Below are 15,603 nucleotides of genomic sequence, written 5' to 3'. Positions count from 1 at the left end.
CTTTTGTCATTAGCTACTGGTTTCTGATGCAGCATTTTTTAACTGCAAATCTCTGATGGAATTTCACACCTTCATATAAAAGTGAAAATCTCCTGAAAAACAGTTTCAAATTTTTAATTCTTTTTTGTCATCGCTTTAGCAGTTGTCTTCAGACTCCCACAGGATGCTGACCAACAACTTGAAAACACTGCTAGTCCAAAATTCTATTCTTGCTTTTTGGTCTGTTCACCATATTCCCCATTTTTTCAGGTCCCAAGTTCTGGTTACATCCTTAATTTCACTGACAAAAATAGAGTATTTTCTACTGTGCTTGGAGTAAAAGCATTTTTTAAGCTCTGCTGGAAATGTAACAACTGTCTTTTAATAAGAACTAAATTCAGCTACCAAATAAATACAAGGAAGAATGCCCTGCCTTAAAAATTGCTAACCATGCAATTCTCTCAGCAGGAATTTTAGCAGTGACACACACAATGAAGCCCAGGAAAGTAAGAGGTGCTATATAATGAGAACACTCTCATTGGCCTTCAGATTGCAAGGTAAGACATTGTACTCTTAGCTATTTAGAAGCGATTAACCTTTTTATGAATACTGCAGTTGGTATGACCCTATTCTTCACATGCTGCATATAACTCTGAGGGGAAGAGAAGACTGGGGAATGACCTGCCTTTAACAGTATGTGGTCTGTAATAAAAACTCTTAAAATATTATGCCTTTACCCTTTGACTGTGTTTTCTTTTGCCAGAAATGGTGATGTACAAAGACATGAGACAGGATTTCCAATTCTCACAAAGAGTGCCTTATTTGTGAGAAATGGCACGAGGTCAGAAGAGGAAGTAAACCTGCTAGGACCAGATCTCTGATTCATTTAAATAAGACAGGTGATCCCTCATGCTAGTATGACCTGATGCTACTCAGTATCTGCCAAAACAAAAAGGGAAACACCCCAAGCTGGCAATGAAATGCTAGATACAATCAGGCACCATTACTCTTATTTTTTACAAAACTTATATTTTCTATCATGCTCTGATGATAATCTAATTGCTACTCACCAACTTACTTCTTTTCATGTTTTGAATTTCATGTATATGGGAAAATCATGAGAACTGGAAAAAATCTGGAACATTGAGATACAAAAACGATTTGGGTTTGCATTCAGAGAGCTACAGCTAGGCAAACTGCTGGCCAAAGACATGATTTAATTCTAACATTGCCATCCTGCCAGAAAGGAAGAGAAGCTAGAAGCATAACACAGAGCCAGAGATGACCACTAAACTGATATTTTCTTGGATTAACACAGATTAATTTTTAAAACAGAAGAACAATTTTTGCAGTATTACTGATAAATAACTCTCAAATTAGACAGATTCCAAAATTAAGGGAATTCGCGATCCAAATTTTAAGTGCAGAAATGAAACCATAATTGTGCAAATGCAAGCCATTTCTAAAAACATCAGGTGATATTTTGATGTAAGTAACATACCACTTGTTATATCTAGCAGCTATTATCTTGTCACTCTCTCCACTTGCAATCACAGGTTGAGTACTTGTCAGGAATCCAAACTTTATCTGTATCTTTGAAAACAAAAGAAAATGAGGGAATGTTTATACTTCTAAAGACCTTAAGAGACAGGGAAAAAAAAATGTTTCACGGGCATTTATGGGCATCATTAAAAACAAACATTTTGCCATCAACATGAACAGACCATCACTGTCAAGACAAAATCAGCCTTTCTACCTGTTGAAGAACATCGTCATAATGATCAGGGCACAAATGAATTCCCTTTATTTGTATGCTCAGAAAGTTGCCTGGGGGCAAGTTTTATGATAAATGCAGTCTGTATTGTTCTACGCACACAGAGCAGTATTATGATATGTGACAGGCTGAATGACTATTAGTGCAGGCAGTGTGCTGGATCTTGCATCCTTCAAAATGAAAATTCCTCTCAGCATCATATATCCCTCCCATTGGCTTACTTTCAAGGGGGAAAGAGAAGTTAGATGGATGGGATGAATGACAACCATAAAAATGATTCTATATAAGCTTCAAAGGGATTTCCTGCAGGTCAGATGGTCTATGCATTGGCTTAAAAGGATAACACAAGCTCCAAGAAATCATGAGACTGACTGGATGATGCTTTACAAAGTAATAAATTTTGGGTTCTTTTTATTTAATTTCTGGAATATTTGGGTTCTCTAATAGCTGGAGTCTCAGAATCAGTTCTGAAATTGGACATGGGCAGAACTGATGCATCTAAATGTAAAATTTAAAGACAGGAAATTTTCATTCAGCTGTTACTTAATCCTGGAAGTGCCTCATTTATCCACGTGCATCTCCTGATTTTCTCCATGTCCATTTCCTTCTGAATTTTAATTTCTTTCTTTGAATGCCCAGAACTGCTGTGATTTCAGTGTGGAACTTGACCTCAATCTTGTATAAGCCCAAATCAGAATAAAAAAATACACTTTTTTTTGACTGAAGTCCCACAATGAAATCAATCCAAGAGCACCTCTAGAACTCACTGAGCATTTACATACAACATAAGGCTCCTCAAAAAGCAATACTGACAATTCTCTTCTAAAATATCATGGTAAATGTGGTGTGCCCATATTTTATATTGATGAGGACATCATCAGTCTGGAGTTCCTAGGATCATGCCAGAAGCAAGTTTTGTAACAAGCTGGACAGTTTTTACAGTGACTGTGGGGGGCATTTGCACCATCTGTAGGGGTCATCTTACTATCCCCACATATTACCTAGAAAGATGAAGTGTATGTCTCTGTATTTTTGCTTAAAGACAGGGCCTTAAATTCTAAACTAGTTCTATCCTTCTCCTTTGCTCCACTCCCCCCCCCCCCCTTTTTTTTTTTTTTAAGAAAATGTAATCACAAAGTATAGTTCTGATGTTTATACTCTGGTTCAAAATTAAATTTTGTCAAGATATATCCAGTACTCTATTGTATATATAAATACAGTACAAATTGGAATAATGTATTTGCAGCAAACCTTTGGAATTATGGATCTCTGGTCTTATCTGGAATGCTTTGCACATTCTTCCACATATTCCTTTCTAACTGAAAAGCAAGGGAGTGATTCAAAGTTTATCTGTACAGTGGAGGAATGTACCTCCATCAGTAAATGCCAAGTTGAGAAACAAAATACTTCATGGAACTGAAATGACAGTACCATTCTAAAAAGAAAATAAGTGAAATGGCTTGTTTTTAATCTGAGCAAGGCATTTAGTTTTTACATGTAGTGGGTTTACGTGGCAAGGTTTTGGTAGCAGGGGGCTATAGGGGTGGTTTCTGTGAGAAAGATCTAGAAGCTGCCCCATGTTTGGGAAGGACCCCATTGTTTTCCAGATCTGAGCCAATAAGCGATGTTATTTGCGCCTCTGTGAGAGCATATTTAAGACAGCAAAAAAAAACGCTGCGCCAGACAGCAGCCAGGAGTGAGAGAACAGCCTTGCACGTGCCAAGGTCAGTGTATGAGGGAGGGGGAGAGGTGCTCCAGGTGCCGGAGCGGAAGTCCCCTGCTGCCTGTGGTGAGGACCATGGTGAAGCAGGATGTCCCCCTGCAGCCCATGGAGTACCACGGTGGAGCAGGGTTCCATGCTGCAGCCCATGGAGGAGACCACAGTGGAGCAGGTGGCCCTGCACCGACGGAGGCTGCTGCCTGTGGAAGACCCCTGCCGGAGCAGATTCTGGGCCGGACCTGTAGCCCCTGGAGAGGAGCCCACGCAGGAGCAGGTGACCCGGCAGGAGCTGCTGCCCGTAGGGGAGCCAGGTTGGAGCAGTTTTCTCCTGAGGGATGGACCCCGTGGTACGGACCCATATCTGGAGCAGTTCTGGAAGAGCTGCTGCCTGTGGGAAGCCCATGCCGGATCAGTTCATCAAGGACTGCATCCTGTGGGTGGGACCCCACAGCACAGGGGACGAGAGTGACCGAGAAGGAGCGGCAGAGAAGAAGTGCTGTAGACTGACCATAATCACAGAATCACAGAATTTTCTAGGTTGGAAGAGACCTCAAGGTCATCGAGTCCAAACTCCAACCTAACGCTAACAGCCCTCCACTAAACCATATCCCTAAGCTCTACATCTAAGCGTCTTTTGAAGACTTCCAGGGATGGTGACTCCACCACTTCCCTGGGCAGCCTGTTCCAATGCCTCACAACCCTTTCTGTAAAGAAGTTCTTCCTAACATCTAGCCTAAAACTCCCCTGGCTCAACTTAAGCCCATTCCCCCTCGTCCTGTCACCAGGCACGTGGGAGAACAGGCCAACCCCCACCTCTCTACAGCCTCCTTTAAGGTATCTGTAAAGAGCAATAAGGTCACCCCTGAGCCTCCTCTTCTCCAGGCTGAACAAGCCCAGCTCCCTCAGCCGCTCCTCGTAGGACTTGTTCTCCAGGCCCCTCACCAGCTTCGTCGCCCTTCTCTGCACCCGCTCAAGCACCTCGATGTCCTTCTTGTAGCGAGGGGCCCAAAACTGAACACAGTACTCGAGGTGCGGCCTCACCAGAGCTGAGTACATTCCCCGTTCCCCTGCGCCGCTCGGGGGGAGGAGGTGGAAGAGGGTGGATGGGGGGGGAGGGTGCTTTTGGTTTTTTTTTCCTTTGTTTTCTCACTTCTCTCGCTTGTTAGTTGTAGGCAATAAATCTTACTATCTCCTTATGCCGAGTCTGTTTTGCCCGTTACAATAATTATTGCGTGATTTTCTCGTCCTTATCTCAATCCTTGAGCCCTTTTCACATATTTTCTCCCCATTCCTCTTTGAGGAGGGGGAGTGAGAGAGCGGCTGTGGTGGAGCTCGGCTGCCCACTCGAGCGGAACCACGACAGTCTATTTCTACAATAACGTTAATTTGGAAAAATTCGTATTCAATATTACTGCAACAAATGAGTTGCCTTTAAAGCAATGTTTCAAATACCTGGAATAAAATATTTCAAAAGAGTTCTCTTACAAATAATGTGATTTGTGTTTTGTCCTCATTCAAAATAAAATTTGATTTTCAATATCAATTCAGAATTTTCAGCCACTGTCCTAAAATAAATGTTAAAATTTTAAGAGCCTTTAATCTGTACTGGTGGAAGGAGTTTACTACAGCAAATATGATTTGAATGTCTCAGACACTTTTAATGATCAATTGTTTAGATCAAAAGACTGACGGGGCCTGCTGCAGATTGCTCCTGCCCAACATTAATACTCCCTTTCTCTCCTCCCTCCCTGAATTATACACACACCTATCCATCTTTCACTTCCAGGGCAATCTCATACTAATTTGACTTCTCAGAGCATTAGGAAGATAGAGATAGATTTATTGAGTACATGAGCTCAAAGAAGAAACAGTTGTGAATGCCTCATATTTCTCTCTTTTTTTTTTTTTCCTCCCAATTATTAAGAGTAAGTGATCAATTTGCTTCTCATAATGTGCACGTTAACATTCTCTAAAATGTTTTATAGGGCATCACAATGTCATAGTATTAAAAAGTCTTACTGTAACGCTTCTTGCTGCCTTTAACAAAATGCAAATGCAGATAAAATTGAATTTTCCCATTTTAATTTTAGAGATACAGTATTTGATTTATTTCCTGTGCACACTGAACAGTGAAGTATAATTGAGTTATTTACCACTATGCAAATGTTTTCAATATTTGGATCTTAAACTTCCTAAAAAATCCTAATAAGGATACATATTTTCAGAGATGAAGTTCTCTCTCTTCAAAATAAAACTATTTAAGACAGTACTCTTCAAGAAAACTTATTATATCACAAGTATGGTAATTAGATGGTTATTTTATCCACTGAGGGAAAATTCTTTCAAGTAGAACAATACCTCAAAAACTATCTGAATGTCTGAGTTTTCTTTATTTTTACTTTAAGATAGTGATGGGTTGGCACTGCTTGCGCTGTAAGCCTGAGCACAACTAGGGCATGAATTTGAGGTGGATGGAAAAGAAGAATCTGGCAAGTGTAGGAGTAAGATATGATGTAAGGTAAAAAAGGTATCTTAAGTGTAAAGCCTCCAACCCTTCTCCAACATCAAATCAAATTAAGGTAGAATCACAAATGTAATTAGATATCCATAGGTATTCCAACAGTAATATCCGGGTATCGGAATAGCATCCAGTTGCTTGAGTTTTCGCTTGGGAATCACCTGAGTTTTTACACACAAGGCAAACAGTAAAAAAAAAAAAAAAAAAAGAAAAAAAAAAAAAAAGAAAAGAAAACAGAAAAAAAAAGCCTTCTTAATCTCTTAGTACTATTTTCAAACAACATCCCAACATTTTTGAAATATAAAATAACTTAGAGGTATTTAAAATCTGTATCCAGTTTAACCAATTTATATCAGTTTGCATTATTTGTTGTTAAATTTCCTGAAGTTGAATGTGTTACTTGTATGCTATTTAAAGTCACCAGAAACATGTCATATTTAGTAATACTCAAGTGTCCCAGAGCACATTGCTAATTGAATATGCTTTCTGATATTCGTAAATGATTAATGGTAGGCCCCAAGCCACTTATTGCTGAATTGTAGATTTCTAAAGGAAAAAGAGGTTATGCTATCATTATTTACAAGATCAAGTTTTGTGCGGTAATCAAAATTCTATCTAAGAAAGGGTCATCCTCTAGAGATATGCCTGCTTAACAACAGTAATAGTAATGAATGACTGATTAATGGTCTGACTCCACAGCAAAATCACAGAAAAAAAAAAAAAAAAGAAAAGAAAAAAAAAGAGAGAGACATAATGTTCTTGACACACAAAAGCAAATTTGAATAACACTTTTAGAGTTGTGTTTTACACTGCTAATATAACAAAGTTCTGATATACAAAGATAAGGACAAATGGTGAAGAATTCAAGGAAAGCTTTAGTAAAAGAGCATCAGCTGGAAAGTAATCAAAGATACTGAAAATAAAATGTTGTGTAACCTTAGTGGACTTTGATACCTCATTTCATCTGTACTTAATCCTCCCTTTGGGAGGGACAGCTGATGTCACCTTAAGGTTTTCTTGTCACTTGCACTGCACTAATTTTCTAACATATTCTGTTAGCATAACATATTCTGCTTCCTCAATGGACATCTACAGTGTGATATAGAGATGACTTACAATTAAATGTCATAGATAAAATGGTCTCTGGCCATTTTCTAGCACAACACAAACATGAAAACTCTGTGGTAGCATAGATCTATCTGGATCTCAGTATCTGTTGTCTTTTTGGCACTTTTATATCCTCATTCATAAGCTGCTGAATAGAGTGGTGAAGAAGACATCAGAGACAGGTCCTATATATTCTGGATTCTGTAATTTACAACTTGTGAAGACTCTTTAGAGGAAGAACCTTTTGTATCCCTGCTCGTCTACTCACTCAGGTGAGACATTCACACAGATTCCATCATTCCTTTCTGCAGTATGGATCCACAGTAAGGCTGTCTTGCAAAACAAATGAATAAAAAATTGTGATTGTTCTGTGAAAGACAGAACATCTAATAAACTCATCCTAGAAATCGATAAAAAGTTATATTTTTAGTGCATTTTAAGACAAGACCTTATGGAGACATTCTAGAAATATTCATAAATTCTATCCTTATGGGTATCTTTCATACAACTAAAAGTGCAAACAGCAAGAAGCCTTCCAAGAGTGCAGGCCTTTACACAGCTTGCTACTGAGCCAAAGTGCTTTTGTTTCATACATTTCAAGCTATCTTAAAGTAACCAAAATATTTCTGTTTTTTTTTTTTTGTTTTGTTTTGTTTGTTTTTGTTTTTGTTTTTGTTTTTTGTTTGTTTGTTTGTTTTTTTTTTTTCTGGAAAAGAAAAGTTGTTGTTTTTGTTTTTAAAGCTTGGAGTAAATGGGAGAGTCTCTGAGACACTGACTTTCTAACAAATTTTTCCTCTGTAAATGCATTAGTGAGGCTATCATTTAAATGTTTAAACTGTTGCTGTGCTATACTAGTTCTCTTCAGAATTTTACTCAAGTCATGAGTAGGAGTTACTGTTTATGTACGTCATTAAACTGTGAAAAAATTGGGAACTTTCCTTATGGGAAAGCCCTAGTGAGTAATGTCAATGTTAAGAGACTTTGCAGTTAGGCCTGGAGAGTAAGCATTCCTCATGCCTCATGACATTAAGATATTAGGGAGCAATAAATGGTGGATTTTGGTCACAGTTAAATAAAAAGGTGTTTACTTTTTCATTTATGTAATTTTGAAATTCTCTAGTAATATGCCATTTAAAAAAAAAATGGAGTAAACAAAGCTGGGGAACCATCATGGCTCACAGGAAGTTCCTGGAAATGCTACTGAAGTCTATAACACATTAACCGCATTCCCATAAGTTTTTTATTCCCAGCCACTTTACAAAGTAAAGCAGGTATGTTTAGAATTATAAGTCTATGAGCAACCCTGTTATTTTCAGCCTGAAAAGTAGTTAATCAAATCTAGTTTAAACTAGATTAGATGTCTGTAGTAGCAAATTCTGTAAACTACTCTCTTCTCAAGATCCATTTTGCTGACGCAGTGCCTTAAAGGTGTCAGATTATAAAAAAATAAATAAAAATGCTTTGCTAAAGCATTTAAAAATCTTATTTTAGTTTAGATACCTATTTTTTCAATTTCCTTGGTTTTGATCTAAACTAGGATTGTCATATAAATACAATAAAATCTGTATTTAATCTTGTTATGACCGGGGAATGCATGTGCTTGTAAGAAAGACACAGAGAGAATAGTCTTGAACCCTTTAGGCTAAAGTACATACTGCGGCCCTAGCATTTATTAGGCCTTTATAATGTACTTTGCTGGATTTATTATCTCCACCTCCATCTACTTGTGCTTGAAGAGAACAGTCCTAAAATTGCCCTTAAAAGAAGACAATCATGATTCTTAAAATAGAGCATCCTTTCACAGCAAATCAAAAGTGGAGAACAATAGTGAGGGGGCTGTCTTTCCAACCTTGCTGCGTGAAGTTTTCCTGCTGGAAGCTTTAAATGAAATAAAAATCAGCCTTTACAATGAGCCTTTACAGATAATAGGATTGGGCACGGACTTTGTTGGGTTGCCTCCTTTTAACTTGTCTCTTACTAGGCTAAATGAAGAAATAGCCTGATTGAGGGAGAACTAACTTTATCCAGGTTACAAGACAGAGAACCACATCTAACAGTCACAGCAGAAGGTGGCAGTGACATGTAGCCTGAATTATTTTCTCAGCTCTCCATGTGGTCTCCTCTGGCTAAAGTGAATGCATCCCTTTCTTGCATCTCTGTAAAACTGAGATGACTAGCAGGGGGCAAGAAGCATGGGTCATTTTGTACGCTACTTATTCTCATCACTATTTCTTGTCCAACAAAATTTCTAAGGATTTAGCTGAGGATTCTAAAATTCAGTAATGAAGCAGTGAACAAGAGACCTAAGGATCTCTGGAGGAAGAAAACAATAACTAATCAGATGCAGAGACAGTATATACATATCTAGAAATGTCAGATCTAACAACTGTTTTCCTCTGGAAAGAGAGGTAAAAAGTATTATTCAAATTATTTTTATTTTTATTTTAGATCAATAAGAGTGCAATTCATAGGAAATGATAGATTCCTCTAGAGGCTCATTCTGTGCTCACTCACTCTCTCTGCTGCTGAAAGGATTAAAGAAACTAAGTTTCCACTCTTGGGAATACTGGACTTCAAATGGTTTGCCCTGAAGCCTCTCAAAATTTACACATGAATTCTATAAAATGTCTTAGATTAATTCTCCTCTCAGTGACATGGTGTGAATCAGAAATACCTATGTTGAAATCAGTGGGCCAGTATGGTACTATTTTCACATTACAATCTTAATTTGATTTATCTTGAATGTATATGATGGAAAATTTAAGCAGAAGTACAAGCAAAAACAAAAATGGATTTTATTCCTTTCCCGTGTTTTCCTCATGCACAGCACACTAAAGAAGTTGTTAGCAATTTTTTCTGCTAAACAGCTTTATACAGCTCAAAATCTAATGCTGTGTAAAGATTCTGGATTCTGGTTTTATCCAGGAAATCTGCATTTCTATGTCATGCTGTTCTGTATGACCACTATTTCCTATTTGTATCGATTCAGCTGTCCAGTCAAGGACATAGTTTGTACTGTCAGATGAGGTCCTTATGTTCTCCTGCATATAGTCTCACTGTCCCTGCATATAGATAATCAGCATGTAGATACTGTTTGGAGATTAGACATACAAAGAACTTCCTAATGCACCCACCTTCCAGACTGTTGCTCTCACAGACACATCAAGGTCCATCTTCAATTAGTTTGAAGACCTCCATTCCTAAGGCTACCAATGACCCTGATTCTAATGGAGAAGTTTTCTTTTTAATTCCATCCATCTTATTCATGGCCATAGGATAACATATAACAATGTCTACAGGTTAGCTGTCTATGAGCAGTTTATATGCTGCTCATCCCTCCCCCATTCAGACAATGAACTTACAGATGATGCTATACAACATGATCTTTTGCTTTAAAACAATAAATAAGCCAGGGAACCTCCCTACCATTGGAATGGAGAGGCCATGATTATCTCAGCATCTCTTCTTGCCAAAGCTAATCAGAAAAAACGTATGCTCAACCATTATTTAATCTGGCTTATAACCAGAAAATTAGTAGATTTAGCAAAAGATCCAAGAAATGAACTGACCTTTCAAAGTTGAGGCCTGCTTCTCTTTCCCTGAGCTGAGTAACTAGAAAGTTAACAAAGAATGAAAGGAAAGGCCACAATGAGATCAGCAAGTGAGCAGATGTGTCATATGCACAACTGTAGCTACATAATGTAAGTTACTAATCACTTCTATAAGGTACAGTTATCTAGCTCCAGTAGTAAAGTAATGGAGAGACTGTAAACTAGCATTCCAGAAGTTACATACTATTACTCTGGTAAATGGATGCATTTTTAGGTAGAAACACATTTGGAACAGATAACTGCCATTGAGCCTTGACTAGCATATTGAAAATATATGAGGGTGCTCTTGAGAGTTTTGAGAGTTCTGCACAGTTAGGTTAAATGATGTCTAGAGTCCCAACAAGCTGGTTCCTAGTGATTCAAATGCTGGCAAACTGTTCCCTCTAGAGATAGTTGCAGAAGCTCCAGAATTTACAGTCATTTTCCTTGTAGGCTACAGATAAATTGAAAATTTGAAAACAGTTTTCTTCCCTCCAGATTTCCCTCCTCAGAAATTCTAATGCCTTTGAAGAGTGTGAGACTAACAGCAGGATGAGAAAGTCACTTCTGTTCCTGGGGACAAACAAGGAGACAGGTAAGGACAATTTAACAATGGAGAGTGAGATTCGTACATTTAGAGAATCAATACAAGGACAGAAATCCTGGCAGTGTATAGGAGCAGATATAAATTTAATCATTGATTCCAAAGGACATGGCTTTTATCCAATGTCTGTAACACACCCAATTCCCAGATAAACACTCAAATGCTTCATAAACCTCATAGTTTGTCTCAGAACAGGAAATTCATTTGGAAAAAAGGATGTTTTGGTGTCTGGCAGCAGATATGGCAGAGGACTGTTTCATTAGCACAGGATATTTCTAGAGCTTTACTACTTTCCTTCTCTACAGCACGTAACTTTTAGCTCAATATAATGACCAAATTTGCATCCAAACAAGTTTGAATATTCTTGAATTTTCCATTCTGTCTTCAGTGTTACTGTATTCTATTGAGGTCTCATCTTGCACTATGACACATTTATTACCAGATGATAATTGAAAAATAGAAGAAATGGCTTGGAGAGTAAATGGAAGAGAGGCAGATAATTTTAGGATTCAATTTTCTCTGCATTTTTTACTGGTAGGCATAGCATAATACTGCAATAGAATCCAATCAGAAGTTCTCTTCTCTACTTGTCACATTTCAGTGAGCTAACGGTGGCATGTCAAAACAGCTACAAATCTTGAAGACTTGTATTTGCTGGAATTAACAATAGGACAACCAAAACTATGAAGAACAAATAAAAAGAGAATGCAAAAAATAATTGTTAAACGAGTAAAGGATTTCAATTATGCTTATTGCTACCTTAATTTGCTTTTCCTCCTGTGTAGCACAGTCTTCAGCATCATATTATAACACAATTAATTCAACCGCTGTAATGAAATTAAATACATTTGTATAATTTGCATGTTGGCAGAAAACAGTAGCATTAATATTGCCTGTCGTTTGGCAAACAGATAATAAAGTCCAAATCTAGTTAAGAGAACTCAATAAAATCTTTATTTGGTAACAATGGACTATGTTAGCAAGAAGTTATTTGCATAGACCAGAATGAAATTAGTGGAGTAGTGTGCAAACAGAAACATAAAAAATGTGTATGTGGGGTTATCTAACAATTCCCCAGAGAACATATAAGAAAATCCATTAAGATTTGCTTATTTCTACCACAGTGAGTCTCATAGGAAGTTTCATTTCATTACCTTTTTATTCAGTTTTTGAAAAAAATCTGCCTTAGCTTTGCATCCTAGGCCAGAAGAATATGTGCTTAGAATGAGATTTGCAGCTGTGGAAGAAAGACAATGTTAAGTCAACATTAAGTCCCAAGTCTGGGAGCTGAAGGGCCCTCAAAATAAACCAGAAAGTATGCAGAGATTCTTTGAAAAACCCAAAATCATAACTGTGTGATGAGATCCTCTGTCTGTCTTTCCCATTCTCTCTCCTTACTCTGTTCTAGTACTGTGTTCTATGCCTACACCAGGCAAACCATGGCAGGAGTTTAGGTTTTTAGGACTTCTTCATCTTATGAATCACAGTAAAAGCACAGAAAAATTCTATCAATTTCATTACTGATTTTATGAATTTTACCGTGCATATCCTCTTGATATACAGAATCAAGATACAGGCTTTTTGATCTCGTGGCCTGGACACAAGACACATTATGACATCAAGCAGGACAAGGTCACCAGCAAGAAAGGCAATTTGGGATGCTTGCTAACCATCTCTGATCCCAGTATTCCTGAGGCTCATCTATTCTTTATTTTTTGTGCCTATAATTCTACCTATGATCTCTCTTGTAAACATTTATGAGCAGACATTTCAGAGGCTTCATATTTTCTTTAACAAACGGTTTATATCATTTCTGTGAAGAGTACTACATAACGATGCAACATCACACATTAATATTTAAAACTGAATGAAATAAAACCTCAACAAGGATAATTTTTTCTCTGTTTGCTAGCTGTCTTAAATTCATTTGTGAAATGAATTAGAACAAGGAAACTGCAGAGATAAAGTTTCCTTGCATTTTTATGAATAGACAGCAAAATAATTTTTAGAAGAAATATTTGCATAGATGTCTTCTTTTTGTCTCTCTCTTTTTTTTTTTTTCTTTTTTTTTTAGTGAAAGGACACCTGTTTTCACAAATTATAAATTTCAGGATCGTCAGATGATTAGAAGTTTTGAGAATATGATTTAGAGGCCATATCTCCCAATCAAGAAAGAAAAATAACACTATACAAAATTCATTTTAGAAGAAAATTCAGCAGAATTGTAGAACAGAAAAACTGAATATTCTGTAATTGCTATTTCAAGCAAACACCACTTTCAAAGGCAGCATTATTGAAACACTCTTTAAGAAGCAGCAAACAAAAATAAAGTACAACAAAATGCCATAACATACAAAACGAGAACTAAAACAGGTTTGGAATCCAAATCAGGATTGCCGATGCAAGCTGTATATCAGACAGTCTTTGTTAGCATGCTGCTAGAACTGCCTTATCTTGGATTCCCTTCTGGAACCATAGGGATTGTCTACAGTAAGGAACAATGCTGCTTCAAGAATTCTTGGAGACCTTCTCATGGCCAGTCAAGGCAAAACAATACTTTGCATCCCAGCACTAGCTACTAGCTAGGAATACTAGAATGTATTCCTGCGTTCCCCCTGGTGAGTTGGCAGAAACCTATAGTGTTTTTTTTTGTTTGTTTGTTTTTTAATGTGGTCACATCTGTATTTGCTTTTGATCCATGTCCTGAAGGAGGGGCATCCTTGTGGTTTGCATTCTGCCACCTTGTCATTTTGTTGCCTCCATTTTTTCTGTTCTCCTATCACTGTTCCCACTGTTTCAGGACCTCTCCCAGTAAGGGTTTGATAATATTTTACATAGGTGCAGAGAACCCTTTTGGCGATGGACATGTATTTCCAGAATGCAGACCTTCCAAAATTTGCCACCTTGTAACCCTTAACCCAGCCCCCTCAACTATTTGTATTCTTTTTCTCTGATTATTTTTAACACCAATTTTTCTTTTCATTTCCCTTAGGCTCCAGTGGGATCACTAAACCACAATTTACAGTTTCTGCAAACCCAAGGCACTTTCTTCCACTCCCACTTAGCTGCTTTGGGATTTGCAACTTATTGCCTCCTCCTTTTTTTTTTATTTTCTTACAAGAAGCAATGTGTCCCTTAGATGACAGTCTACATAAAACATTTTTATAGACCTGAGGTCAGTGTACATTTTTTTTAAATACATTAAAATTTAGCTTGGAAACTGAAATATTTATGACATGCACTGGATTTTTTAATAAGGGAAAAATAATCAGTCCCTATTTAGAAAAGAAAATCAGCTCAAATCAACAAAGCACAGTCTTGGAGGTTCAGACAGCCTTATGCCAAATAAAATATAGTTATCTAACATTTTTACTTTTGAAGAACTAAGCAAAGACCCTGTATACTTGCTGACAAGATGGACTGGTGAGTATCAAAGCCTGTCTATATACTTCTAGACTTATTATTTGTATAATAACTTCACTTTATACTAAGTCTCAGCTACTGTCCTTGTCACTGTACAAACTCACAGGAAAGTTTCTGTCCCTTTGAAGCTATAATCTAACTGGATAAAACAAATACATTACAGAAAGGGATACATGACTTTAGGGTAATGAAGTTGCTTATATTATTATCACACATTTTTATGTGTGTATGTATTATGACAACGGCAGAATTTAGGCCAATACTGAGATTACCTGAATTCTGTTTGGGTCAATGTTCTGTTTACTGGACAATGCTATCCTCTGACTATGTCCAACACCACTGGATTTGCCATTATTTCAAAAACAGTTGTATTATACAAAGAGACAGCAAATTCCTTGTTCATTCCTCTATGATATGACTGAAAAGAAAGGAGATAACTTTATCTTAACATCATTTTTATCAAGATTTGCACTTAAATACGTCTGATATTAAGTACTATATGACAGTGATAATATGTGACAAATATATTTTTACTCTAAGATGCAACACTCCTATATATCATCTACATTACTATTATGCAAAAGGATGCAAATAGCTACTGACAGTAGGTAACACACAGGTTACACTTAGTAAAATCATGTCAAGGTAAATTTGATTAAGTGAGAATGACATAATCTGATTTATGGATTCCATTGACACACTATTTCCTTCCTGGCAGTGGAAATAGTACTATTTATTTCTGTCAAATACAGCTTCCCACATTTACCACATTCTGGGTCTTGTATTAAATTGGCTCCATTATAATACTATTTATATGACATTAGTGCCTAGAAAGTCCAGTTAGGTCTTCTCTGTGACATGCATAATAAAATATGTCTACCAAGAAGC

The 15,603-nt window shown here is 37.1% G+C and overlaps 1 long non-coding RNA gene across 1 annotated transcript in view; it reads right to left on the bottom strand.

The window, feature by feature from the left end:
• LOC311443652 overlaps positions 1 to 15,013 on the bottom strand; it is a 40,489-nt gene extending 25,476 nt beyond the window's left edge. Inside the window, exons 1-2 of the long non-coding RNA XR_014697382.1 lie at positions 14,988 to 15,013; positions 1,481 to 1,572 (exon numbers count right to left, since the gene is read on the bottom strand). This is a non-coding gene — a long non-coding RNA (uncharacterized lncRNA). The remainder of the gene's footprint in view (positions 1 to 1,480; positions 1,573 to 14,987) is intronic.
• Positions 15,014 to 15,603: the final 590 nt, after the last annotated feature.

This window comes from Aythya ferina, assembly GCF_964211825.1.
Source record: "Aythya ferina genome assembly, chromosome: 12".
Taxonomy (NCBI): domain Eukaryota; kingdom Metazoa; phylum Chordata; class Aves; order Anseriformes; family Anatidae; genus Aythya; species Aythya ferina.
Note: the sequence above shows the minus strand (reverse complement) of the source record. Positions and strands in the feature narration are given on the sequence as shown.